Below are 27,500 nucleotides of genomic sequence, written 5' to 3' on the forward strand. Positions count from 1 at the left end.
CCCTCAACCCTACTGTACCTAATAACCTTGCTCTTATTCACATTTACTCTTAACTTTCTTCTTCCACACACTTTACCAAACTCCGTCACCAGCTTCTGCAGTTTCTCACATGAATCCGCCACCAGCGCTGTATCATCAGCGAACAACAACTGACTCACTTCCGAAGCTCTCTCATCCCCAACAGACTTCATACTTGCCCCTCTTTCCACGACTCTTGCATTTACCTCCCTAACAACCCCATCCATAAACAAATTAAACAACCATGGAGACATCACACACCCCTGCCGCAAACCTACATTCACTGAGAACCAATCACTTTCCTCTCTTCCTACACGTACACATGCCTTACATCCTCGATAAAAACTTTTCACTGCTTCTAACAACTTGCCTCCCACACCATATATTCTTAATACCTTCCACAGAGCATCTCTATCAACTCTATCATATATATATATATATATATATGTATCTGTTGAAATGTACAGGTATGTATATACGCGTGTGTGTACATATATGTATGTGTGCGTGTTTGGACCAGTATGTATATACATGTGTATGTGGGAAGGTTTGGCCATTTTTTCGCCTGTTTCCTTGCGCTACCTAGCTAACGCTTGAGACAGTAACAAAGTATGATAGATGTTTCCCAGCACTAACTCGCTAACGTGGTAGAAGGCAATCAAGTATATTAACTATAAAATGTATGATGTACACCTGATATATAATGAATTTCTGTAATGAATTTCTCTAGTAAATGTTATTTCTGAGATTCCTCTGCGAAAATTCAGTTGAAGTATTTGTTTGGAAATCATTGTTAGTTTTCATTTATTTGTTCATATTCAGGTATATAAAGTCGTTATATCCACATTCACTGGCATCATTATACATGAGCACACACACACACACCTACCCACATACATACACAGACGCACACACAGACGGACACACACACACACACACACCCACACCCACACACACACACACATACACACACACATACACACACACACACACACACACACACACACACACACACACACACACACACACACACACACACACACACATACACGCACACACACACACACACACACACAGAAACACACACACACACACACACACACACACACACACACACACACACACACACACACACACACACACAATAGAATATCCTCAGGTTTGGTCATCGCACTTGAAAAAAGAGTTGTCAGAGGCTAGAAAATATAAAAAAATCACCATAGAAGAGAAAAGAATGAAGGGTGACCTGACCACAACTTCTCATTTATCTAATCAGGTTTTTGACGTAGGCAATTAACATTTTGTCGAAAATATGGAGCCAGAGCAACCCTACTCTATAACATGAAATTAAGAAAAATTTGTTGAAATAGTCGTAAAAAATTGCTTCCGTAGTATAAGCTTAGTGTTGCGAAAGGTGAAATAAACCAAACAGTATTTCAAGAAGTTTCTCTTGTGTATTTTCACACATCCGCAGTATATATGATGAAATATCGTCAGGAACATGAGCCTTGTACATGTTCTGTCAATGTCTTTCATAGATATGTTAATGCTTTCTAAAACCCATTTCCCATTCTGTCTCCCTGGTATTGTATCTGCAGCGTCCCTCATTATGAATCCGGTATTTGTATGCACACACATCGTTACATCACCGTCTACAGCTTTTCCCTCAAAACCCCTTACCCTGATAAACTACTCAGTAACTGACAATTTACTCCTAAGGAACATATGGAAAATGTTTGAATTTTTTAGAGTCTTCTCCATAATATTTTTTCACAAGTATCTTTGTTATTTTTTCTTATTCTACTGTACTTGTTCTTTGCTGTGATACGTACAACAAATGCTAGCTATGTAGGCTCCGCCAGCAACATCGTCTCTGCACATCTGGAGGTCCTTTGTTTTTCAATATCTTGTATCAAGCCATTCAACCGTCTCTCCTAACCATCCATCTGTAATTGAGGCTACAGATGTCCATGTTCATACGTCATTACTGTACATTTAATATAAGTTTTTCACCAAAATGTCCTGGTTCCTTATGATTGAAATCAAGTCTCCAATCTACGGTACCATAGAAATTGTTGAGGATTTTCTGATTTCCACGATATTATCATATCTTTAGGTTTTATCTTACACTCGTACCTAATATAGTCAAACTAGAGTATTACATGATCACTCTTGATAGGTGGTGTATTATGAAAGATATTCTCAATATCCATGCTAGTATGCTGGTAGCCACAAAGAAAATGGACGCTAAGATCTTTATGTTTAAATTTCTTTGTGGCGACCAAACATATTCCTGATTCGCGTGTCTTTTTTTTTTTATTCAAGTGACCCGTGCTACAGTGTGTGAAGATGAGATCTAACTAAAACAAGGTATCATTCCCTCTCATCCTAATGCGTGTGTGTGTGTGTGTGTGTGTGTGTGTGTGTGCGTGCGTGCGTTTGTTTGTGTGTGTGTGTGTGTATGTGTGTGTGTGTGTGTGTGTGTGTGTGTGTGTGTGTGGTGTGTGTGTGTGTGTGTGTGTGTGTGTGTGTGTGTGTGTGTGTGTGTGTGTGTGTGTGTGTGTGTGTGTGTGTGTGTGTGTGTGTGTGTGTGTGTGTGTGTGTGTGTGTGTGTGTGTGTGTGTGAGTGAGTGTGTGTGTGTGTGTGTGTGTGTGTGTGTGTGTGCGTGTGTGTGTGTGTGTGTGTGGTGCAGGGGATCAATCCCTTTGATTTTTGTGTAAAATGTCATTATGACGGAAATCGTTGATGTTCAAATGAAAATTTCCTTCAGAATATATAGATAAGCACTGAGAAGTTATACATATGGCGTAACTACCCCGAGTAACTGAGATTATAACTAAACCCTCAGCATGTCTTATAGTTAAAATATATATCTAATTTTTGTGCAGGAATATGGAGCGGAGTCGCAAAAGAACGTCAACAACTCTGGATGAACGGTTTAATTTTGTATGGATGTGGATGTGTGGCGTCCCTACTCATATTATAGCACAAGAGTTGGGCACCAGTGTCAGCACTGTGTGCCGGTGGATAAGACGATGGAAACATGAAGGAAATGTTAATAGGAGGCGTGAAGGACGAAGGCAGCTTATGAATCTTCTTCAAAATAGAGTTTATGGACATGTTATGTCTCATAAGTATCCTAAAAACTCATTAACCTCTACATTTACACTTTAGTTTTTTACATAAAGGAAAATATCCAAGGACAAGTCTTCTTCTCCAAAACCTATATTGTACGTATACTGGAAAGTTTCTGTAGATTGATAATGAACATGTGCATACATTAAAAAGATAATCTCTGATTTTCAATTACCTAAAAAGAAAAAAAATTAACAAAGTTAATGTTGTTGGTGACTTCAGTATCATGAAATCAACATAGAGTTTAATAAGAAAAGGAATCATTGTTTCCGAGAATGTAATTAAAGCAAACACTTGAGCGGATGGAATTATCAAGATATGAAAATGTCATTTTGAGAGAAATTAATCAAATTGCTTCTCTCACTCGCAGTGAAGACCATCCTTTGCCATTGGCAATGACAAATGTCGACAGAGTATACGGTCGGTAACAGCATATATGATTCTCAGAAAAAGACAAAAGCCGAAATTGTAAGGAGGTAAATAAAGTGCGTAAGACAAGAAAGGAATTGGGAACAACGGTAAAGGGGGCATATGGGTAGGTAATAACAAGCAGTGATGAAATGAGAAGGAGATGGAGTGAATATTTTGAAGGTCTTTTGAATATGTTTGATGATATATTGGCAGATATAGGGTGTTTTGGTCGAGTCGGTGTGCGAAGTGATACAGATAAACAGAGAAAAGATAGGAAAAGCTTTGCAGAATATGAAAGCCGGCAAGGCGGCAGCTTTGGTGGGTACTGCAGTGGATGCTATTAAAAAAGAGGGTAACAGTGTATTTGATTGGTTGGTAAGGATATTCGTTGTATATGTGGTTCGTGGTGAAGTGCCTGAGGATTGGTGGAATGCATTCATAACGCCATTCTACAAATGCAAAGGGGATAAAGGTGAGTGTTCAAATTACAGAGGTATAAGTTTGAGTACTCCGGGGAAATGTAATGGGAGGGCATTGATGGGAAGGCAAGCCATGTACAGAGAATCAAACTGGGAAAGAGCAGTGTGGTTTGAGAAGTGGTAGAGAAAGTGTTGATCAGGTGTTTGCTTTGAAGAATTTACGTGAAAAATACTTAGAATAAATCACATGGATTTGTGTGAAGGGTTCAAGGATCTAAAGAATGCATATGATAGGATGAATAGAAATGCTTTGTGGAAGGTTTTAAGAGTATATGTCGTAGGAGGTAAGTTTCTAGAAGCATCGAAAATTTTTTTCCAAGGATATAAGGCATGCGTAAGAGTAGGAAGAGAGAAAAGTGACTGATTCCCAGTGAATGTAGGTCTGCAACAACGGTGCGCGATGTCTCCATGATTGTTTAATTTGTTTATGAATGGGGTGGTTAGGGGGGTGAATGCAAGAGGTTTGGAGTGAGAGGTAAGTATGCAGTCTGTTCAGGATGAGAGGGTTTGGAAAGTGAGTCAGTCGTTGTTCATTGATGATACAGCGCTGGTGGCTGATTCGGGTGAGAAACTGCAGAAGTTGGTGACTGAGTTTGGTAAAGTGTGTGAAACAAGAAAGCTGAGAGTGAATGTGAATAAAAGGAAGGATATTAGGTACAGTAGTGTTGAGAAACAAGTCAACTGAGAGGTAAGTTTAAATGGAGAAAATCTGGAGGAAGTAAAGCGTTTTAGATATCTGGGAGTGGATTTAACAGTGGATGAAACCATGAAAGTGGAAGTGAGTCAGAGGGTGGGGAAGGGGGCAAAGGCTCTAGGAGTTTTGAAGAATGTGTGGAAGGCGAGAACATTATCTCGGAAAGCATAAATGGGTGTGTTTGAAGAAACAGTGGTTCCAATAATGTTGTATGGTTGCGAGGCATGGGCTATAGATGCGGTTTAGCGAAGGAGGGTGGATGTGTTGGAAATGAGAAGTTTGAGGACAATATGTGGTATTAGGTGGTTTGACCGAGTAGGTAATGAAAGGGTAAGAGAGATATTTGGCAGTAAAATGTATGGTTAAGAGAGCAGAAGAGGGTGTAATGAAATTGTTTGGTCACATGGAGAGAATGAGTAAGGAAAGGTTGACAAAGAGTATATATGTGTCAGAGGTGGAGGGAACGAGGAGAAGTGGGAGATCAAATTGGAGGTGGAAGTATGTAGTGAAAAATATTTTGGGCGATCGGGGCCTGAACATGCAGGAGGGTGAAAGGTGTACAAGGAATAGAGTGAATTGGAACGATATGGAATCCCGGGGTCGACGTGCTGTCAATGGAACGAACTAGGGCATGTGAAATGTCTGGGGTAAGCCATGGAAAGTTTTGTGGGACATAGATGTGGAAAGGGAGCTGTGGTGTTGGTGCATTACACATGACAGCTAGAGAATGTCATGTCTTTTACTAGCGCTACCTCTCGCGTGTGCGGGGGAGGGGGTTGCCATTTCATGTATAGCGGAATGGCGACGGGAATGGCTGAGGGCAGCAAATGTGAATATGTACATGTGTATATATGTATTTGTCTGTCTCTGTATATGTCTGTATACATTGAAATGTATAGGTATGTATATGTGCGTCTGTGGGCGTGTATGTATATGCATATGTATGTGGGTGGGTAGGGCCATTCTCTCGTTTGTTTCCTTGCGCTACCTCGCTAACGCGGGAGACAGCGATAAAGTATGATAATAAATAATTGATATATATATATATATATATATATATATATATATATATATATATATATATATATTTTTTTTTTTTTTTTTTTTTTTTTTTTGCTTTGTCGCTGTCTCCCGCGTTTAGGAGGTAGCGCAAGGAAACAGACGAAAGAAACGGCCCAACCCACCCCCATACACATGTATATACATACGTCCACACACGCAAATATACATACCTACACAGCTTTCCATAGTTTACCCCAGACACTTCACATGCCCTGATTCAATCCACTGACAGCACGTCAACCCCGGTATACCACATCGATCCAATTCACTCTATTCCTTGCCCTCCTTTCACCCTCCTGCATGTTCAGGCCCCGATCACTCAAAATCTTTTTTACTCCATCTTTCCACCTCCAATTTGGTCTCCCACTTCTCCTCGTTCCCTCCACCTCCGACACATATATCCTCTTGGTCAATCTTTCCTCACTCATTCTTTCCATGTGACCAAACCATTTCAAAACACCCTCTTCTGCTCTCTCAACCACGCTCTTTTTATTTCCACACATCTCTCTTACCCTTACGTCACTTACTCGATCAAACCACCTCACACCACATATTGTCCTCAAACATCTCATTTCCAGCATATCCATCCTCCTGCGCATAACTCTATCCATAGCCCACGCCTCGCAACCATACAACATTGTTGGAACCACTATTTCTTCAAACATACCCATTTTTGCTTTCCGAGATAATTTTCTCGACTTCCACACATTCTTCAAGGCTCCCAGGATTTTCGCCCCCCCCCACCCTATGATCCACTTCCGCTTCCATGGTTCCATCCGCTGCCAGATCCACTCCCAGATATCTAAAACACTTTACTTCCTCCAGTTTTTCTCCATTCAAACTTACCTCCCAATTGACTTGACCCTCAACGCTACTGTACCTAATTACCTTGCTCTTATTCACAATTACTCTTAACTTTCTTCTTTCACACACTTTACCAAACTCAGTCATCAGCTTCTGCAGTTTCTCACATGAATCAGCCACCAGCGCTGTATCATCAGCGAACAACAACTGACTCACTTCCCAAGCTCTTTCATCCCCAACAGACTTCATACTTGCCACTCTTTCCAAAACTCTTGCATTTACCTCCCTAACAACCCCATCCATAAACAAATCAAACAACCATGGAGACATCACACACCCCTGCCGCAAACCTACATTCACTGAGAACCAGTCACTTTCCTCTCTTCCTACACGTACACATGCCTTACATCCTCGATAAAAACTTTTAACTGCTTCTAACAACTTGCCTCCCACACCATATATTCTTAATACCTTCCACAGAGCATCTCTATCAACTCTATCATATGCCTTCTCCAGAGCCATAAATGCTACATACAAATCCATTTGCTTTTCTAAGTATTTCTCACATACATTCTTCAAAGCAAACACCTGATCCACACATCCTCTACCACTTCTGAAACCACACTGCTCTTCCACAATCTGATGCTCTGTACATGCCTTCACCCTCTCAATCAATACCCTCCCATATAATTTACCAGGAATACTCAACAAACGTATACCTCTGTAATTTGAGCACTCACTCTTATCCCCTTTGGCATTGTACAATGGCATTATGCACGCATTCCGCCAATCCTCAGGCACTTCACCATGAGTCATACATACATTAAATAACCTTACCAACCAGTCGATAATACAGTCACCCCCTTTTTTAATAAATTCCATTGCAATACCATCCAAACCTGCTGCCTTGCCGGCTTTCATCTTCCGCAAAGCTTTTACTACCACTTCTCTGTTTACCAAATCATTTTCCCTAACCCTCTCACTTTGCACACCACCTCGACCAAAACACCCTATATCTGCCACTCTATCATCAAACACATTCAACAAACCTTCAAAATACTCACTCCATCTCCTTTTCACATCACCACTACTTGTTATCACCTCCCCATTAGCGACCTTCACTGAAGTTCCCATTTGCTCCCTTGTCTTACGCACTTTATTTACCTCCTTCCAGAACATCTTTTTATTCTCCCTAAAATTTAATGTTACTCTCTCACCCCAACTCTCATTTGCACTCTTTTTCACCTCTTGCACCTTTCTCTTGACCTCCTGTCTCTTTCTTTTATACATCTCCCACTCAATTGTATTTTTTCCCTGCAAAAATCGTCCAAATGCCTCTCTCTTCTCTTTCACTAATAATCTTAGTTCTTCATCCCACCACTCACTACCCTTTCTAATCAACCCACCTCCCACTCTTCTCATGCCACAAGCATCTTTTGCGCAATCCATCACTGATTCCCTAAATACATCCCATTCCTCCCCCACTCCCCTTACTTCCATTGTTCTCACCTTTTTCCATTCTGTACTCAGTCTCTCCTGGTACTTCCTCACACAAGTCTCCTTCCGAAGCTCACTTACTCTCACCACCCTCTTCACCCCAACATTCACTCTTCTCTTCTGAAAACCCATACAAATCTTCACCTTAGCCTCCACAAGATAATGATCAGACATCCCTCCAGTTGCACCTCTCAGCACATTATAATCCAAAAGTCTCTCTTTCGCGCGCCTGTCAATTAACACGTAATCCAATAACGCTCTCTGGCCATCTCTCCTACTTACATACGTATACTTATTTATATCTCGCTTTTTAAACCAGGTATTCCCAATCACCAGTCCTTTTTCAGCACATAAATCTACAAGCTCTTCACCATTTCCATTTACAACACTGAACACCCCATGTATACCAATTATTCCCTCAACTGCCACATTACTCACCTTTGCATTCAAATTACCCATCACTATAATCCGGTCTCGTGCATCAAAACCACTAACACACCCATTCAGCTGCTTCCAAAACACTTGCCTCTCATGATCTTTCTTCTCATGCCCAGGTGCATATGCACCAATAATCACCCACCTCTCTCCATCAACTTTCAGTTTTACCCATATTAATCGAGAATTTACTTTCTTACATTCTATCACATACTCCCACAACTCCAGTTTCAGGAGTACTGCTACTCCTTCCCTTGCTCTTGTCCTCTCACTAACCCCTGACTTTACTCCCAAGACATTCCCAAACCACTCTTCCCTTTTACCCTTGAGCTTCGTTTCACTCAGAGCCAAAACATCCAGGTTCCTTTCCTCAAACATACTACCTATCTCTCCTTTTTTCACATCTTGGTTACATCCACACACATTTAGACACCCCAGTCTGAGCCTTCGAGGAGGATGAGCACTCCCCGCATGACTCCTTCTTCTGTTTCCCATTTTAGAAAGTTATATATATATATATATATATATATATATATATATATATATATATATATATATATATATATATATATATATATATATATATATATATATATATATTTTTTTTTTTTTTTTTTTTTTATACTTTGTCGCTGTCTCCCGCGTTTGCGAGGTAGCGCAAGGAAACAGACGAAAGAAATGGCCCAACCCCCCCCCCCATACACATGTACATACACACGTCCACACACGCAAATATACATACCTACACAGCTTTCCATGGTTTACCCCAGGACGCTTCACATGCCTTGATTCAATCCACTGACAGCACGTCAAACCCTGTATACCACATCGCTCCAATTCACTCTATTCCTTGCCCTCCTTTCACCCTCCTGCATGTTCAGGCCCCGATCACACAAAATCTTTTTCACTCCATCTTTCCACCTCCAATTTGGTCTCCCTCTTCTCCTCGTTCCCTCCACCTCCGACACATATATCCTCTTGGTCAATCTTTCCTCACTCATTCTCTCCATGTGCCCAAACCATTTCAAAACACCCTCTTCTGCTCTCTCAACCACGCTCTTTTTATTTCCACACATCTCTCTTACCCTTACGTTACTTACTCGATCAAACCACCTCACACCACACATTGTCCTCAAACATCTCATTTCCAGCACATCCATCCTCCTGCGCACAACTCTATCCATAGCCCACGCCTCGCAACCATACAACATTGTTGGAACCACTATTCCTTCAAACATACCCATTTTTGCTTTCCGAGATAATGTTCTCGACTTCCACACATTTTTCAAGGCTCCCAAAATTTTCGCCCCCTCCCCCACCCTATGATCCACTTCCGCTTCCATGGTTCCATCCGCTGACAGATCCACTCCCAGATATCTAAAACACTTCACTTCCTCCAGTTTTTCTCCATTCAAACTCACCTCCCAATTGACTTGACCCTCAACCCTACTGTACCTAATAACCTTGCTCTTATTCACATTTACTCTTAACTTTCTTCTTCCACACACTTTACCAAACTCAGTCACCAGCTTCTGCAGTTTCTCACATGAATCAGCCACCAGCGCTGTATCATCAGCGAACAACAACTGACTCACTTCCCAAGCTCTCTCATCCCCGACAGACTTCATACTTGCCCCTCTTTCCAGACTCTTGCATTTACCTCCCTAACAACCCCATCCATAAACAAATTAAACAACCACGGAGACATCACACACCCCTGCCGCAAACCTACATTCACTGAGAACCAATCACTTTCCTCTCTTCCTACACGTACACATGCCTTACATCCTCGATAAAAACTTTTCACTGCTTCTAACAACTTGCCTCCCACACCATATATTCTTAATACCTTCCACAGAGCATCTCTATCAACTCTATCATATGCCTTCTCCAGATCCATAAATGCTACATACAAATCCATTTGCTTTTCTAAGTATTTCTCACATACATTCTTCAAAGCAAACACCTGATCCACACATCCTCTACCACTTCTGAAACCGCACTGCTCTTCCCCAATCTGATGCTCTGTACATGCCTTCACCCTCTCAATCAATACTCTCCCATATAATTTACCAGGAATACTCAACAAACTTATACAAAGGCAAAGGGGATATATATATATATATATATATATATATATATATATATATATATATATATATATATATATATATATATATATATATATATATATATATATATATATATATATATATATCATACTCTGTCGCTGTCTCTCGCGTTAGCAAGGTAACGCTAGGAAACAGATGAAAGAATAGCCCAACCCACCCACATACACATGTATATACATACACGTCCAAACACACACATATACACACCTATACCTATACATTTTGCATGCGGCTGAGTGAGTGTGTTAGCAGCTTTGATGCACCAGACTGGGTTATGGTGATGGGTGATTTAAATGCAAAGGTGAGTAGTGTGGCAGTTGAGAGTAGAATTGGTGTACATGGGGTGTTCATCGTTTTAAATGCAAAGGTGAGTAATGTGGCAGTTGAGGGAATAATTGGTATACATGGGGTGTTCATCGTTGTAAATGGAAATGGTGAGGAGCTTGTAGATTTATGTGCTGAAAAAGGACTGGTGAATAGGAATACATGAAATAAAAAGACAGATATACATAAGTATACATATATGAGTAGGAGAGATGGTTAAAGGGAGTTATTAGATTACGTGTTGATTAATAAGCGTATAAAAGAGAGACTTTTGGATGCAAATGTTCTGAAGTAGGCAGCTGGAGGGATGTCTGATCATTGTCTTTTGAAAGCGAAGGTGAAAATTTGTAGTTTTTCAGGGAAGAGAAAATGTTGGGGTGAAGAGAGTGGTGAGAGTAAATGTGCTTGGAAAGATTTGTGTGAGGAAGTATCAGGAGAGATTGAGCGCAGAATAGCAAACGTTGAGAGTAATGGCGTGATGGGAGTGGGGGAGGAATAAGATGTTTTTTAGGGAAGTGAAGCAGTGATAGGTAGCGCAAAAGATGCTTGTAGCACGAGAAACGTGGGATGTGGGCAGATTAGAAAGAGTAGTGAGTAGTGGAATGAAGAAGTAAGGCTGTTGGTGAAAGAGAAGGAAGAGGAATTTGGACGATTTTTGAGGGGAAGTAGTGCAAATGACTGGGATATGTATAAATGAAAGCGGCGGGATGTCAGGCGAAAGGTGCAAGAGGTGAAAAAGCTGGCAAATGAGGGTTGGAGTGAGAGAGTATCATTAAATTTTAGGGAGAATGAAAAGATGTTGTGAAAGGAGGTAAATAACGTATGTATGATAAGAGAACAAATGGGAACATCGATGAAACGAGCAAATGGGGAGGTAATTACTAGTAATGAAGCAGTGGGAAGATGGAGCGAGTATTTTGAAGGTCTGTTAAATTCGTTTGATGATTGAGTGATAGATGTAGGGTGTTTTGGTCGGAGTGGAGTGCGAAGTGAGAGGGATTGGAAGAATGGATTGGTAAACAGAGAAGAGGTAGTGAAAGCTTTGCATAAGATGAAAGTCGGCAGGGCGGCGGGTTTGGATGTTATTTTAGTGGAATCTAATAGAAGAGAGGGTGACTGTGTTATTGTCTGGTTGGTAAGGATAATCCATGTATGTATGAACAATTGTGAAGTACCTGAGGATTGCCGGAATGCGTGCATAGTGCCATAATGCAAAGGTAAAGGAGATAAAGGTGTATGTTCAAATTACAGACGCAAAAGTTTGTTCAGTATTCGTAGGAAATTATATCAGAGGGTATTGACTGAAAGGGTAAAGATATGTACGGAGCATCATATTGGGGAAGAGCAGTGTGGTTTCGGAAATGGTTGAGTATGTGTGGATCAGGTGTTTGCTTTGAAGAATGTATGTGAGGCATACTTAGAAAAACTGATGGAAATGTATGTAGCATTTAGGGTCTGGAAAAGGAATATAATAGAGTTGATAGAGATGCTCTGTGGAAGGTTATAAGGGTACATGTTGTGGGAGGTAAGTTACTAGAAGCAGTGAAAATTTTTAGCAAGGATGTAAGGCATGAGTACCAGTTGGAAGGGAGAATAGTGGCTGGCTTCTACTGAATGTCAGTTTGAGGCAGCGGTGCATGATGTCTCTATTGTTCTCTAATTAGTTTGTGGATGGGGTGGCTAAGGAAGTGAGTGCAAGAGTTTTGGAGAGAGGGGGAAAGTATATAGTCTGCTGTGGATAAGAAGGTTTCGGAAGTGAGTCAGTTTATTGTTCTCTGATGATACAGCGCTGGCGGCTGATTCCGGTGAGAAACTGCAGAGCTTGGTGACTGAGTTTGGTAGAGTGTGCGAAAGGAGAAAGATGAGAGTAAATGTCAATATGAGCAAGGTTCAGTAGGGTTGAGGGGTAAGTTAAGTGGGAGGTAAGTTTGAATGGAGAGAAATGGAGGAAGTGAAGTGTTTAGATATCTATGAGTGGACTTAGCAGCGGATGGAACCATGGAAACGAACGTCAGTCACAGGGTGGGGGATGGGTCGAAGGTTCTGGGAGCATTGAAGAATGCGTGGAAGGCGAGAACGTTATTTCGGTGAGCAAAATGGGTATGTTTGAAGTAATAGTGGTTCCATCAATGTTATATGGTTGCGAGGCATGGGCTATAGATAGGGTTATTTGGAGGAAGGTAGATTGTTGGAAATGAAATGTTTGAGGACAATATATGGTGTGAGGTAGTTTGATCGAGTAAGGAATCATAGGGAAAGAGGGATATGTTGTAATAAAATGAGAGTGGTCGAGAGAGCAGAAGAGGGTGTCTTGAAATCATAGGACACATGGAGAGAATGAGTGAGAAAAGATTGACAAAAAAGATATATGTGTCAGAGGTGGAGGGAAGAAGGAGAAGCGGTAGACCAAACTGGAGGTGGAAGGATGGAGTGAAAAAGATTTTTGAGCGATCGGGGCATGAGCATACAGGAGGGTGAAAGGCTTGGAAGGAATAGAATGAATTGGAACGACCTGGTTTAAAGGGGTTAACGTATTGTCAGTGAACTGAACCAGGGTATGTGAAGCGTCTGGAGTAAATCATGGAAAGTTTTGTGGGGCCTGGATATGGAAAGGGAGTTGTGGTTTCAGTGCATTACATATGACAGCTAGAGACTGAGTGTGAACGAATGTGGCCTTTTTGTCTTATCCGGGCGTTACCTCGCTGGGAGAGAGAGAGAGAGAGAGAGAGAGAGAGAGAGAGAGAGAGAGAGAGAGAGAGAGAGAGAGAGAGAGAGAGAGAGAGAGAGAGAGAGAGAGAGAGAGAGAGAGAGAGAGAGAGAGAGAGGGGGGGGGGGGGGGGGGGGGGGGGGCTGTTTCCTGTGTGGCGGGGTGGCTAGGGAAAGGGATGAAGGCAGCAAGTATGAATATGTACATGTTTGAATATGTATGTGTCTGTGTATATATATGTATGTATACGTTCAAAACATATACATGTGTATGTGCGTGTAAGGGCATTTATGTATATACATAAGTGTATATGAGCGGTTGACCCATTCTTCGTCATTTCCTTGTGCTACCTCGCTGACGCGGGAAAAAAGCTATTAGATATAATGATAAAATATAAATAAAGTTGAGAGTAAATGTGAATAAGAGGAAGGTTATTAGGTTCAGTTATTACGTTCAATTGGGAGGTAAGTTTGAATGGAGAAAAACCGAAGGATGTGAAGTGTTTTAGACATCTGGGAGTGGACTTAGCAGCGGATGGAACCATGGAAGCGAAAGTGAGTCACAGGGTGGGGGAGGGGCCGAAGGTTTTGGGAGCATTGAATGATGTGTGGAGGGCAAGAACATTTTCTCGGAGAGCAAAAATGGGTTTGTTTGAAGGAACAATGTTTCCAACAATGTTATATGTTTGTGAGGCATGGGCTATAAAGTTGTGCGGAGGAGGGTGGATGTGTTAGAAATTAAGTGTTTGAGGACAGTATGTGGTGTGAGGTGGTTTGATCGAATATGTACTGAAAGGGAAAGAAATATGTTTGGTAACGAAAAGAATGTGGTTGAGAAAACAGGAGAGGGTGTGCTGAAATGGTTTGGACACATGGAAAGAATGAGTGAGGAAAGATTGGCAAAGAGGATATATGTGTCAGAGGTGGAGGAAACAAGGAGAAACAGGAGACCAAATTGGAGATGGAAGGATGGAATGAAAAAGATTTTGAGCGATTGGGGCCTGAACATATAGGAGGGTGAAAGGCGTGCAAGGAATGGAGTTAATTGGAAGGATGTGGTATACCGGGTTCAACGTGCTGTCAGTGGTAAACCATGAAAAAGTCTGTGAGGCCTTGATGTGGAAAGGAAGCTGTGGTTTCGGTGCATTAAACATGACAGCTAGATACTGAGTGTGAACGAATGTGGCCTTTTTTGTCTTTTTCTGGCGAGGTGTCAACTGGAATGGCTGAACGCAGCAAGTATGAACATGTAGATGTGTATATATTCACGCCTGTGTATGTGTACGTATGTACATGTTGAAGTGTATATGTATTCATATGTACTTATATGGGCGTTTATGTATATACATGTGTATGTGGGTGGGTTTGGGAATTCCTCGTCTGTTTCCTTGCGAATTCTCTAGCCGTACACAATCTGCTTTTAAAATCTAACTCATACTTCAATAATCCAGGAGAATCATTTTTCCCTAACCACTTTTCTTTCAATATGCTCAATGTACCTCTTATTTCATGTTCTTACACTAACTCATATGGACTAAAACCTATAGACTCGTGTACTGAATCTCTAATGGCAAACAATGGTAAAGGCAGACCCTTATCCCAGTCTACTGACAATTCCTCAAAATACATTTCCAAAGTATTTTTCAATGTCTAAAGGAATCTCTCCACAACCCTTAGCTCTATGGGCTATGAGCTCTTGACACCTTATGTGTTATATGTAACCCCCTTTAATATTTTCATGAACATTCCTGAAGTGAAATTACTTCTCTGGTCTGACTGTATAATTTGAGGCATCCCCACCTAGGAGAAATATTTCTCTAATTCTCTTGTAATATTTTTAGAATGCATGCTACGCAATGGTGCTACTTCTGGAAATCTGGTAGATGCACACATTATAGTTAATGAATAATGATTTCCTTTACGAGTTTTAGGTAGAGGACCTACACAATCAATTACAATTTTGCTAAAAGGTTTACAAAAAGCAGGAATAGGTTGCATTGGTGCTGGCTGAATAGTGTGGTTGGGTTTAGCTCCTTATTGATAAAATTCACAATTCTTACAATACTGGGATCCATCTTTCTTCATAGTTGGCCAATAAAGTGAGTTGATAATCTGTCATTTATCTTTCTAACTTCCAAATGTCCAGACAAACTAGAACTATGAGATAAAGCTATAACCTTTACCCTATAATTCTTTGAAACAACAACCTACTTTCTGGCCTCCCAGTGATCAGATGCTGGACATGAGCAGGCTTCCACTTTCTCATTAACACACCATTTTGTACATAAAATCCAACTGACACATCCACTTTCAAGATTTATATAACGCAATGCGATATGCTTGCCTAATCATAACCCTTTAACATTTATTTTTCCCTAGAGTAAGATTCCTTTGTCCACTCTAATACAACCTTCAGAATCAACTTTGACTTGCTCTGGCATCTCTCAATATCAAAGCTTTCTTCTCAGGACTACCTTTAATTCCAACCTTTCCTTCAGTAACATATTGCTCATAAATTATAGATTTTGGTTGATTCACATTATACTTATTACTTCTTACCTCATTGACATTCTGTTTCTGTTCCCAAGCAACATTTAACCCTATAGTCTTAGGGAATCTTTGACACAAATATTTACCATGACCAAGTTCTCCACATACCAGAAATTTCATTGGTGGTCTCTCCTATCTACTAACATAAGGGCTATGAATAACCTGAGGTCTTGAATACCTCAATTGTGTTTGTCTTTGGAATCTATTTCCCACATTGTTTTGTGGTTCATATTTATGTGAACCTTCTAAAAAACAATGTTGACTAGCCTGTTGGACATTTGAATAGTATGGATATTTGTAAATTTTGTCAAAATTCTGCTTATTACTCTATCTTATTAGACTTTCTTTCCCTGTTATTTCTTTCTTACAATATGTGTTAGTTAATTCTAACTGGTCAGCCATCCTGGCTACTTCTGTTACATTTTTCATTTCACTCTTGCTATTTCATAATATATTTCAGGTTGTATACCACTTTTGAGCTGTTCCAACAAGATTATTTGTTTCTGTTCCTCCTTTGTCTCTACTTTTTTAGATTTACATCACCTATCAAATGTCATTCCACATTCTCCAGCCATCTCCAGATGATTTCGTCCGCTAATTTTCTTGACGTCCCTGGACCTTCTCCTGTGCGTTTCTGCGTCCAATTTCAGTCTTTAATACTGCTTTCTTAACAGCCTTATAACCTACTGATTCCATTAAACTAAGACGTGCATACGCCTCCCTAGCCTTACCCTTAAATTTACTCCGCACCAACATAGCCCAGTCAATTTCACCCTATTCTTTGATAATTCTTTTTTTAAATTGAATAAAGAGGTCCTCAGCTTCTTCTATAAACTCAGGTAACTGACTTACTCTGTCATCTTTAAATCCAATTCCTCTTGTACCTGTTCTCTATATTTCTAATTTCTTAAGTCTTGCCTCTTTATCTGCTTCTATTGGCATTTCCTTAAGTTCCAAATTCTAATCTCAAGTTCCCCATGGCAAATCCCTCACTGATCTGTCATTCATCCCCATCCTTCAATATTGATAAGGACAACAATAGAACAATTAATTCTCTCTATGTCACTTTTGACATGTATCCTCAGGCAAATTCCTTAATTGGCTGCCACTTGGTTCAATTTATCTTTATTGCATTGGAACAGTAAATGTACATCCAAGGCTTCACCAAACTTCTTAACGTTACCTGCCATGTTGAAACACACTTGTTTAGAGAAATCTTCTCCATATATTTCAAGAGAGCACAGCAGAGTACCAACCCACAACACTTCGGTGCAACTTGAATTACACACACTTGGTTTCAGCTCCCAGTACACATGGTTTCACATCCTGGACGGTTGGTTTCACATCATCCTTTCTTGAATGTAGGTTTCACATATTCAGCTCCCGGACAGCAGGTTTCACATATTGATATCCCGGACAGCAGGCCCCCATGTTGCGTAGAAGGGTGTTTAATCAACCCAGAGGCCCATTAAAACAGAACTCTTAAGATAATGGCTTTTGTTAACAGAGAGATTTGGGCTAGAAACAGATTCCCTTGCCATCTGGCTAACAATTGACATCTGACGGCCGTAATCATATATACTTTTCCTTCTTGTTATTTTGGTCAAATACCAAACACAGTGGTAAAAAGGTACAAAAATGTATTTACTAAAGCAAAAATGAACATGGGCTCTCTCTGAACATGAATAATACAATTTACTCTTGATATTTGAGCTCTCTCTACCTTACTATACTTAAATCTTTGGCAAATATAGTGGCCTCAGTTTTATAAGATTAGCATTTGAAATAACAGAGATGTGTACAGAAAAACATTATGTATTTACCCAACAGTGTTGTATCACATCTTAGTTCATCGGCCATTTGTGAGAGAGATGTTTGTTGTTTGTTGGGTTTAACGGCCAGCGACCTATAAGTAAGATTGATTAGACCTGGAGCCCTGTTTGATTTTTGACTGTGTAAGGTCCCTACATAATAATTACATCACTACCTGTAAGTAATACCTAGTCCTAAAAAAGAAAAGAAAATGGAAGAAAAGTTGGTAAGTGGTTATTGTGACGACGTGGCAGCAAACACCAGTTAGTTGGCACAACATCCACTGTTGCAGCAGCCAGAAAGACTGCGAAAGTGAAAGGATAGATTATAGATAGTTCTTCACCATAACATAGAACATATGTATAAAATATAACATGATGGCTTCGGCAACTCGTCAGCTGGACACCATAACGGAACCAACCCTAGGCCGAGCCATCTCCGAGCCTGACCAGTAGCATACTGAACAAATTGCTTCTCCCACCACACAACAACCAGCCCAGAGCGAAAGCAGCCACACCCTAAAGCCAGCTCCGGCACAGAGTCGAACCTACGAACCACCATATATCATCTTTATTATTTCCCTGTCCTTGAGAAAGATGATCAATTTGTTAATTATACTGTTATCACCACCAAGTAGATTGTAGGTGGTGAAGTTGGTTTTTTTTGCTTTTCAAATAGTTTATCAGCCTCTTCCTGTTTTCACGATGTTTCGTACACTGTGAGAGGAGATGGTTAATTGTCAGATTGGATTATCAGGTTTCGCATCTTGCTGGAAAGTTTCTGTTTATATATGGTTGTTGGTGGGTACTGTAGTTACAGTTGAGACGTAGACGGGCCAGGACGACTTCCTCTCTTCTATTCATCTTGTTCGAGGTCGTCCAGTCCGCTACTTGTGGTTTATATTTTCTTGGTATAGTCAGGCTGGTCCAATGACTTTGCCACAGAAGAAATATCGAATCATTTCCCAAGGAAAGGCAGGACCCCAGCTCCCGAGGGATCGGAAAGACCTCCTCGAGTTCTGAGGTCGACTTAACCAACCGGTCTGCCTGTTCATTGTTGCCGTAAATGTTGCAATGACCCGCCAGGCACACAAATTAAGATGATATCTTTATTACATAAATTTAGTTTATTAATGATGTTGCCCTGAATTTCATTTGACTCGGTATTACCCGAGTTTATAGCTTCAAGAGCTGACAATGAATCGGTAAAAATTACTGATCTAATATGAATTGAATCAATTTATAATCTATGGCCTTATCAATAACAAATAATTTCGCACAAAAAATAGTTGTATGGTTCGGCTAGCCTGTACCGAAGTGAACATTCATTCGACCATCCACTTGCACCCACACACTCACCTGTCTTGGAGCCATCTGTGTAGAAGTGGACATATAATAAATGATCCATGATGACATGACGGAATCGCTGGTGTCCCTCACTCTCCGGCGTGGTCCTTTTCGTCGCAGGGAGCCAGTTGGTCTCAGTTTTTATATTTGGTTGTTCCCAGGGAGGTACTTTATTTCTAACAAGCGTGTCCTCTTCTTGTACTTTCAGACCAGAATTCTCACTGAGGAAGTGTATTCAGAGGGTCAGGGGCCTGACGCCTCTCTCGACGAACTGTTCATATTGTTGTGCCAGGAGACAGGCAGTAGTATTTCTTCTCCTGGCCATCACAATACCACACTTTAGCGTTAATTCATCTCGAATGAGAGAGAGAATTGGCCTCTCTACAGCTTGTAAATCAAATACCGACATTTTTTTCTATTCTAGAATACAAATGCTTCCTATTACTTTCTCTTGTCTCTTACATCTGTTTTGTCCTTCCATGATTTGTAATAATAGTAAAGATATTCACTCTTAATTCGTTCACACTCTAATACACAACATTTTCATATTATAACATACGATAATAAGATCCTTCAAAACAGTATAATGCACTCTGGATATTGAATCCTAGAAAACTGTACATATCAATCCTTAAAGAAAACTGAATAAGATATAATGGATAGCTACTACAATTATCGGTAAATATTGGAGATAACTGTAACATACTATGTAGGTATAGATTTTCAAAAGGCGCGCTTCTTCAAAATGCCGCTTTGAAAATCAAATGGTCGACCAAACATCAACAATAACGGCAGGATGGTTCTGGGAAGCACTGGTTCATCGAGGCATCTCTTAAGAAATTTAAATCGAAGCTTACGTTTGTGGGACATGATCAACCATTTGGAGTAAACGTTAACGAAGGAGGAGATACCAGACAAGCTTGTAGAAAATTAAAGGAAGAGCCGTGTGGTATCCATGTTACAAGAGGTCACATCTGGTGCGCGTGATATAGTATATGGAAAAAACAAAAACAAAAAAGAAACAGGAAAATGAAACACGATAAGTGTAATGATTACTTTGTCAGATGAGATACAAGAATGAGACAGAAGAGAGAAGATTCAGTGGATATGATGGAATAATGCCAACTCAGTTAATAACTGCAACTGCTTTACCATGAAAAAAATCACTGAATCTTCCATTATTGACTATACAGACAACTGTAACATTAATCGTAGTGAAGGTCTATAAAAATTGGATAGATTTATCGAAGGCAAAATTTTTATACGGTTCCCTTTCTTATCCATATAATAAAAAAATGACAGGCATGAGGCCAGAGACGATTCCACAAACCCAAGCACCACAATCCTGACTCGCTTGTTTACTTAGGGCGATTTAGCTACGTCTCTTCCTTGTATATCAACTGCTGTTCTACGTCTTCCATCTCATTCTTGCATCGGCCCTGAAGATGTGTCCATTACATGAAAGAACACTTGGGAACTAATAGTGTATCATTTCTTGCTTCTTCATCTTTTTTCCTTTTTTGCATATACTGGATCAGACACACAAGTGTGACCATTTGCAATAATATCCCATTATTCTTATTATACTTGACCATCGTTTTCCACGTAAGCGAGGAAGCGCCAGGGAACAGCCAAAGAAGAACCCATCCACTAATATATATATATATATATATATATATATATATATATATATATATATATATATATATATATATATATATATATATATATAACTTATTTCTTTATTCATTTATCATCCTTAGTCGCTGTCTCCCTTATAACAAGATAGCGCAAGAAAACAGACGAAATAATGGCCCAACCCACCGACATACTCATGTATATATGTATACACGTCCATACACGCACATAGACATACCTATACACATCAACGAATACATATATATACATACCCAGACATATACATATATAAACATGTAAACTATTCACACATGTCCCCTTTATTCATTCCCATCGCCAACCCGCCACACATAAACTGACAACCTCCTTCCCCCGGACGCACTCGAGATAGCGCTCGGTAAAGAAAACAAAGGCCACATTCGTTCACGCTGTCCCTAGCTGTCATGTATAATACACTGAAACCCACAGCTTCCTTTCTAAATCCAGGTCCCATAAAACTTCCCATGGTTAATCCCAGACTCTTCACATGCAATGGTTGAATATATATATATATATATATATATATATATATATATATATATATATATATATATATATATATATATATATATATATATATATATATATATATATATATATATACATATATATATATATATATATATATATATATATATATATATATATATATATATATATATATATATATATATATATATATATATATATATATATATATATATTATCCCTGGGGATAGGGGATTAAGAATACTTCCCACGTATTCCCTGCGTGTCGTAGAAGGCGACTAAAAGGGGAGGGAGCAGGGGGCTGGAAATCCTCCCCTCTCGGTTTTTTTTTTTTTTTCAATTTTCCAAAAGAAGGAACAGAGAATTGGGCCAGGTGAGGGTATTCCCTCAAAGGTCCAGTCCTCTGTTCTTAACGCTACCTCGCTAATGCGGGAAGTGGCGAATACTTTGAAAGAAAATATTATTTTTTTTTTTTTTATTATACTTTGTCGCTGTCTCCCGCCTTTGCGAGGTAGCGCAAGGAAACAGACGAAAGAAATGGCCCCCCCCCCCCATACACATGTATATACATACGTCCACACACGCAAATATACATACCTACACAGCTTTCCATGGTTTACCCCAGACGCTTCACATGCCTTGATTCAATCCACTGACAGCACATCAACCCCGGTATACCACATCGCTCCAATTCACTCTATTCCTTGCCCTCCTTTCACCCTCCTGCATGTTCAGGCCCCGATCACACAAAATCTTTTTCACTCCATCTTTCCACCTCCAATTTGGTCTCCCTCTTCTCCTCGTTCCCTCCACCTCCGACACATATATCCTCTTGGTCAATCTTTCCTCACTCATTCTCTCCATGTGCCCAAACCACTTCAAAACACCCTCTTCTGCTCTCTCAACCACGCTCTTTTTATTTCCACACATCTCTCTTACCCTTACGTTACTCACTCGATCAAACCACCTCACACCACACATTGTCCTCAAACATCTCATTTCCAGCACATCCATCCTCCTGCGCACAACTCTATCCATAGCCCACGCCTCGCAACCATACAACATTGTTGGAACCACTATTCCTTCAAACATACCCATTTTTGCTTTCCGAGATAATGTTCTCGACTTCCACACATTCTTCAAGGCCCCCAGAATTTTCGCCCCCTCCCCAGCCTATGATCCACTTCCGCTTCCATGGTTCCATCCGCTGCCAGATCCACTCCCAGATATCTAAAACACTTCACTTCCTCCAGTTTTTCTCCATTCAAACTCACCTCCCAATTGACTTGACCCTCAACCCTATTGTACCTAATAACCTTGCTCTTATTCACATTTATTCTTAACTTTCTTCTTCCACACACTTTACCAAACACAGTCACCAGCTTCGGCAGTTTCTCACATGAATCAGCCACCAGCGCTGTATCATCAGCGAACAACAACTGACTCACTTCCCAAGCTCTCTCATCCCCAACAGACTTCATACTTGCCCCTCTTTGCAAAACTCTTGCATTTACTTCCCTAACAACCCCATCCATAAACAAATTAAACAACCATGGAGACATCACACACCCCTGCCGCAAACCTACATTCACTGAGAACCAATCACTTTCCTCTCTTCCTACACGTACACATGCCTTACATCATCGATAAAAACATTTCACTGCTTCTAACAACTTTCTTCCCACACCATATATTCTTAATACCTTCCACAGAGCATCTCTATCAACTCTATCATATGCCTTCTCCAGATCCATAAATGCTACATACAAATCCATTTGCTTTTCTAAGTATTTCTCACATACATTCTTCAAAGCAAACACCTGATCCACACATCCTCTACCACTTCTGAAACCACACTGCTCTTCCCCGATCTGATGCTCTGTACATGCCTTCACCCTCTCAATCAATACCCTCCCATATAATTTACCAGGAATACTCAACAAACTTATACCTCTGTAATTTGAGCACTCACTCTTATCCCCTTTGCCTTTGTACAATGGCACTATGCACGCATTCCGCCAATCCTCAGGCACCTCACCATGAGTCATACATACATTAAATAACCTTACCAACCAGTCAACAATACAGTCACCCCCTTTTTTAATAAATTCCACTGCAATACCATCCAAACCTGCAGCCTTGCCGGCTTTCATCTTCCGCAAAGCTTTCACTACCTCTTCTCTGTTTACCAAATCATTTTCCCTAACCCTCTCACTTTGCACACCACCTCGACCAAAACACCCAATATCTGCCACTCTATCATCAAACACATTCAACAAACCTTCAAAATACTCACTCCATCTCCTTCTCACATCACCACTACTTGTTATCACCTCCCCATTTGCACCCTTCACTGAAGTTCCCATTTGCTCCCATGTCTTACGCACTTTATATACCTCCTTCCAGAACATCTTTTTATTCTCTCTAAAATTTAATAATACTCTCTCACCCCAACTCTCATTTGCCCTTTTTTTCACCTCTTGCACCTTTCTCTTGACCTCCTGTCTCTTTCTTTTATACATCTCACACTCAATTGCATATTTTTTTTGCTTTGTCGCTGTGTCGCTGTCTCCCGCGTTAGCGAGGTAGCGCAAGGAAACAGACGAAAGAATACCCCAACCCGCCCATATACACATATATATACATACATGTTCACACACGCACAATATACATACCTATACATCTCAATGTACACATATATATACACACACAGACATATACATATATACACATGTACATAATTTATACTGTCTGCCTTTATTTGTTCCCAACGACACCTCGCTACACATGGAATAACAACCCTCTTCCCCCTCATGTGTGCGAGGCAGCGCTAGGAAAAAAACCAAAGGCCCCATTCGTTCACACTCAGTCTCTTGCTCTCATGTAATAATGCACTGAAACCACAGCTCCCTTTCCACATCCAGGCCCCACACACTTTGCATGGTTTACCCCAGACGCTTCACATGCCCTGGTTCAATCCATTGATAGCATGTCGACCCCGGTATACAACATCGTTCCAATTCATTCTATTCCTTGCACGCCTTTCACCCTCCTGCATGTTCAGGCCCCGATCACTCAAAATCTTTTTCACTCCATCTTTCCACCTTCAGTTTGGTCTCCCACTTCTCCTCGTTCCCTCCACCGCTGACACATATATCCTCTTGGCCAATCTTTCTCCAATCATTCTCTCCATGTGCCCAAACCATTTCAAAACACCCTCTTCTGCTCTCTCAACCACGCTCGTTTTATTTCCACACATCTCTCTTACCCTTACATTACTTACTCGATCAAACCACCTCACACCATATATTGTAATCAAACATCTCATTTCCAGCACATCCACCCTCCTGTGCACAACTCTATCCATAGCCCACGCCTCGCAACCATACAACAATGTTGGAAACACTATTCCTTCAAACATACCCATTTTTGCTTTCCGAGATAATGTTCTCGACTTCCAAACATTCTTCAAGGCTCCCAGAATTTTCGCCCCTTCCCCCACCCTATGATTCACTTCCGCTTCCTTGGTTCCATCCGCTGCCAGATCCACTCCCAGATATCTAAAACACTTCACTTCCTCCAGCTTTTCTCCATTCAAACTTACCTCCCAATTTACTTGACCCTCAACCCTACTGTACCTAATAACCTTGCTCTTATTCACATTTACTCTTAACTTTTTTCTTTCACACACTTTACCAAACTCAGTCACCAGCTTCTCCAGTTTCTCACATGAATCAGCCACCAGCGCTGTATCATCAGCGAACAACACCTGACTCACTTCCCAAGCTCTCTCATCTACAACAAACTTCATACTTGCCCCTCTTTCCAAAACTCTTGCATTCACCTCCCTAACAACCCCATCCGTAAAAAAATTAAACAACCATGGAGACATCACACACCCCTGCCGCACACCTACATTCACTGAGAATCAATCACTTTCCTCTCTTCCTACACGTACTCATGCCTTACATCCTCCATAAAAACTTTTAACTGCTTCTAACAACTTGCCTCCCACACCATATATTCTTAATACCTTCCACAGAGCATCTCTATCAACTTTATCATCTGCCTTCTCCAGATCCATAAATGCTACATACAAATCCATTTGCTTTTCTAAGTATTCCTCGTATACATTCTTCAAAGCAAACACCTGATCCACACATCCTCTACAACTTCTGAAACCACACTGCTCTTCCACAATCTGATGCTCTGTACAAGCCTTCACCCTCTCAATCAATACCCTCACATATAATTTACCAGGAATACTCAACAAACTTATACCTCTGTAATTTGAGCACTCACTCTTATCCCCTTTGCCTTTGTACAATGGCACTATGCACGCATTCCGCCAATCCTCAGGCACCTCACCATGAGTCATACATACATTAAATAACCTTACCAACCACTCAAAAATACAGTCATCCCCTTTTTTTAATAAATTCCACTGCAATACCATCCAAACCTGCTGCCTTGCCGGCTTTCATCTTCCGCAAAGCTTTTACTATCTCTTCTCTGTTTACCAAATCATTTTCCCTAACTCTCTCACTTTGCACACCACCTCGACCAAAACACCCTATATCTGCCACTCTATCATCAAACACATTCAACAAACCTTCAAAATACTCACTCCATCTCCTTCTTACATCACCACTACTTGTTATCACCTCCCCATTAGCGACCTTCACTGAAGTTCCCATTTGCTCCCTTGTCTTACACTCTTTATTTACCTCCTTCCAAAACATATTTTTATTCTCCCTAAAATTTAATGATACTCTATCACCCCAACTCTCATTTGCCCTTCTTTTTCACCTCTTGCACCTTTCTCTTGACCTCCTGTCACTTTCTTTCACACATCTCCCACTCATTTGTATTTTTTCCCTGCAAAAATCGTCCAAATGCCTCTCTCTTCTCTTTCACTAATAATCTTAGTTCTTCATCCCACCACTCACTACCCTTTCTAATCAAACCACCTCCCACTCTTCTCATGCCACAAGCATCTTTTGCGCAATCCATCACTGATTCCCTAAATACATCTCATTCCTCCCCCACTCCCCTTAATTCCATTGTTCTCACCTTTTCCATTCTGTACTCAGTCTCTCCTGGTACTTCCTCACACAAGTCTCCTTCCCAAGCTCACTTACTCTCATCACCCTCTTCACCCCAACATTCACTCTTCTTTTCTGAAAACCCATACAAATCTTCACCTTAGCCTCCACAAGATAATGATCAGACATCCCTCCAGTTGCACCTCTCAGCACATTAACATCCAAAAGTCTCTCGTTCGCGCGCCTGTCAATTAACACGTAATCCAATAACGCTCTCTGGCCATCTCTCCTACTTACATACGTATACTTATGTATATCTCGCTTTTTAAACCAGGTATTCCCAATCACCAGTCCTTTTTCAGCACATAAATCTACAAGCTCTTCACCATTTCCATTTACAACACTGAACACCCAATGTATACCAATCATTCCCTCAACTGCCACATTACTCACCTTTGCATTCAAATCACCCATCACAATAACCCGGTCTCGTGCATCAAAACCACTAACACACTCATTTAGCTGCTTCCAAAACACTTGCCTCTCACGATCTTTCTTCTCATGCCCAGGTGCATATGCACCAATAGTCAACCATCTCTCTCCATCAACTTTCAGTTTTACCCATATTAATCGAGAATTTACTTTCTTACATTCTATCAAATACTCCCACAACTCAAGTTTCAGGAGTACTGCTACTCCTTTCCTTGCTCTTGTCCGCTCACTAACCCCTGACTTTACTCCCAAGACATTCCCAAACCACTCTTCCCCTTTACCCTTGAGCTTCGTTTCACTCAGAGCCAAAACATCCAGGTTCCTTTACTCAAACATACTACCTATCTCTCCTTTCTTCACATCTTGGTTACATCCACACACATTTAGACAC

The sequence above is a fragment of the Panulirus ornatus genome, chromosome 2 (assembly GCF_036320965.1).
Source record: "Panulirus ornatus isolate Po-2019 chromosome 2, ASM3632096v1, whole genome shotgun sequence".
NCBI lineage: Eukaryota > Metazoa > Arthropoda > Malacostraca > Decapoda > Palinuridae > Panulirus > Panulirus ornatus.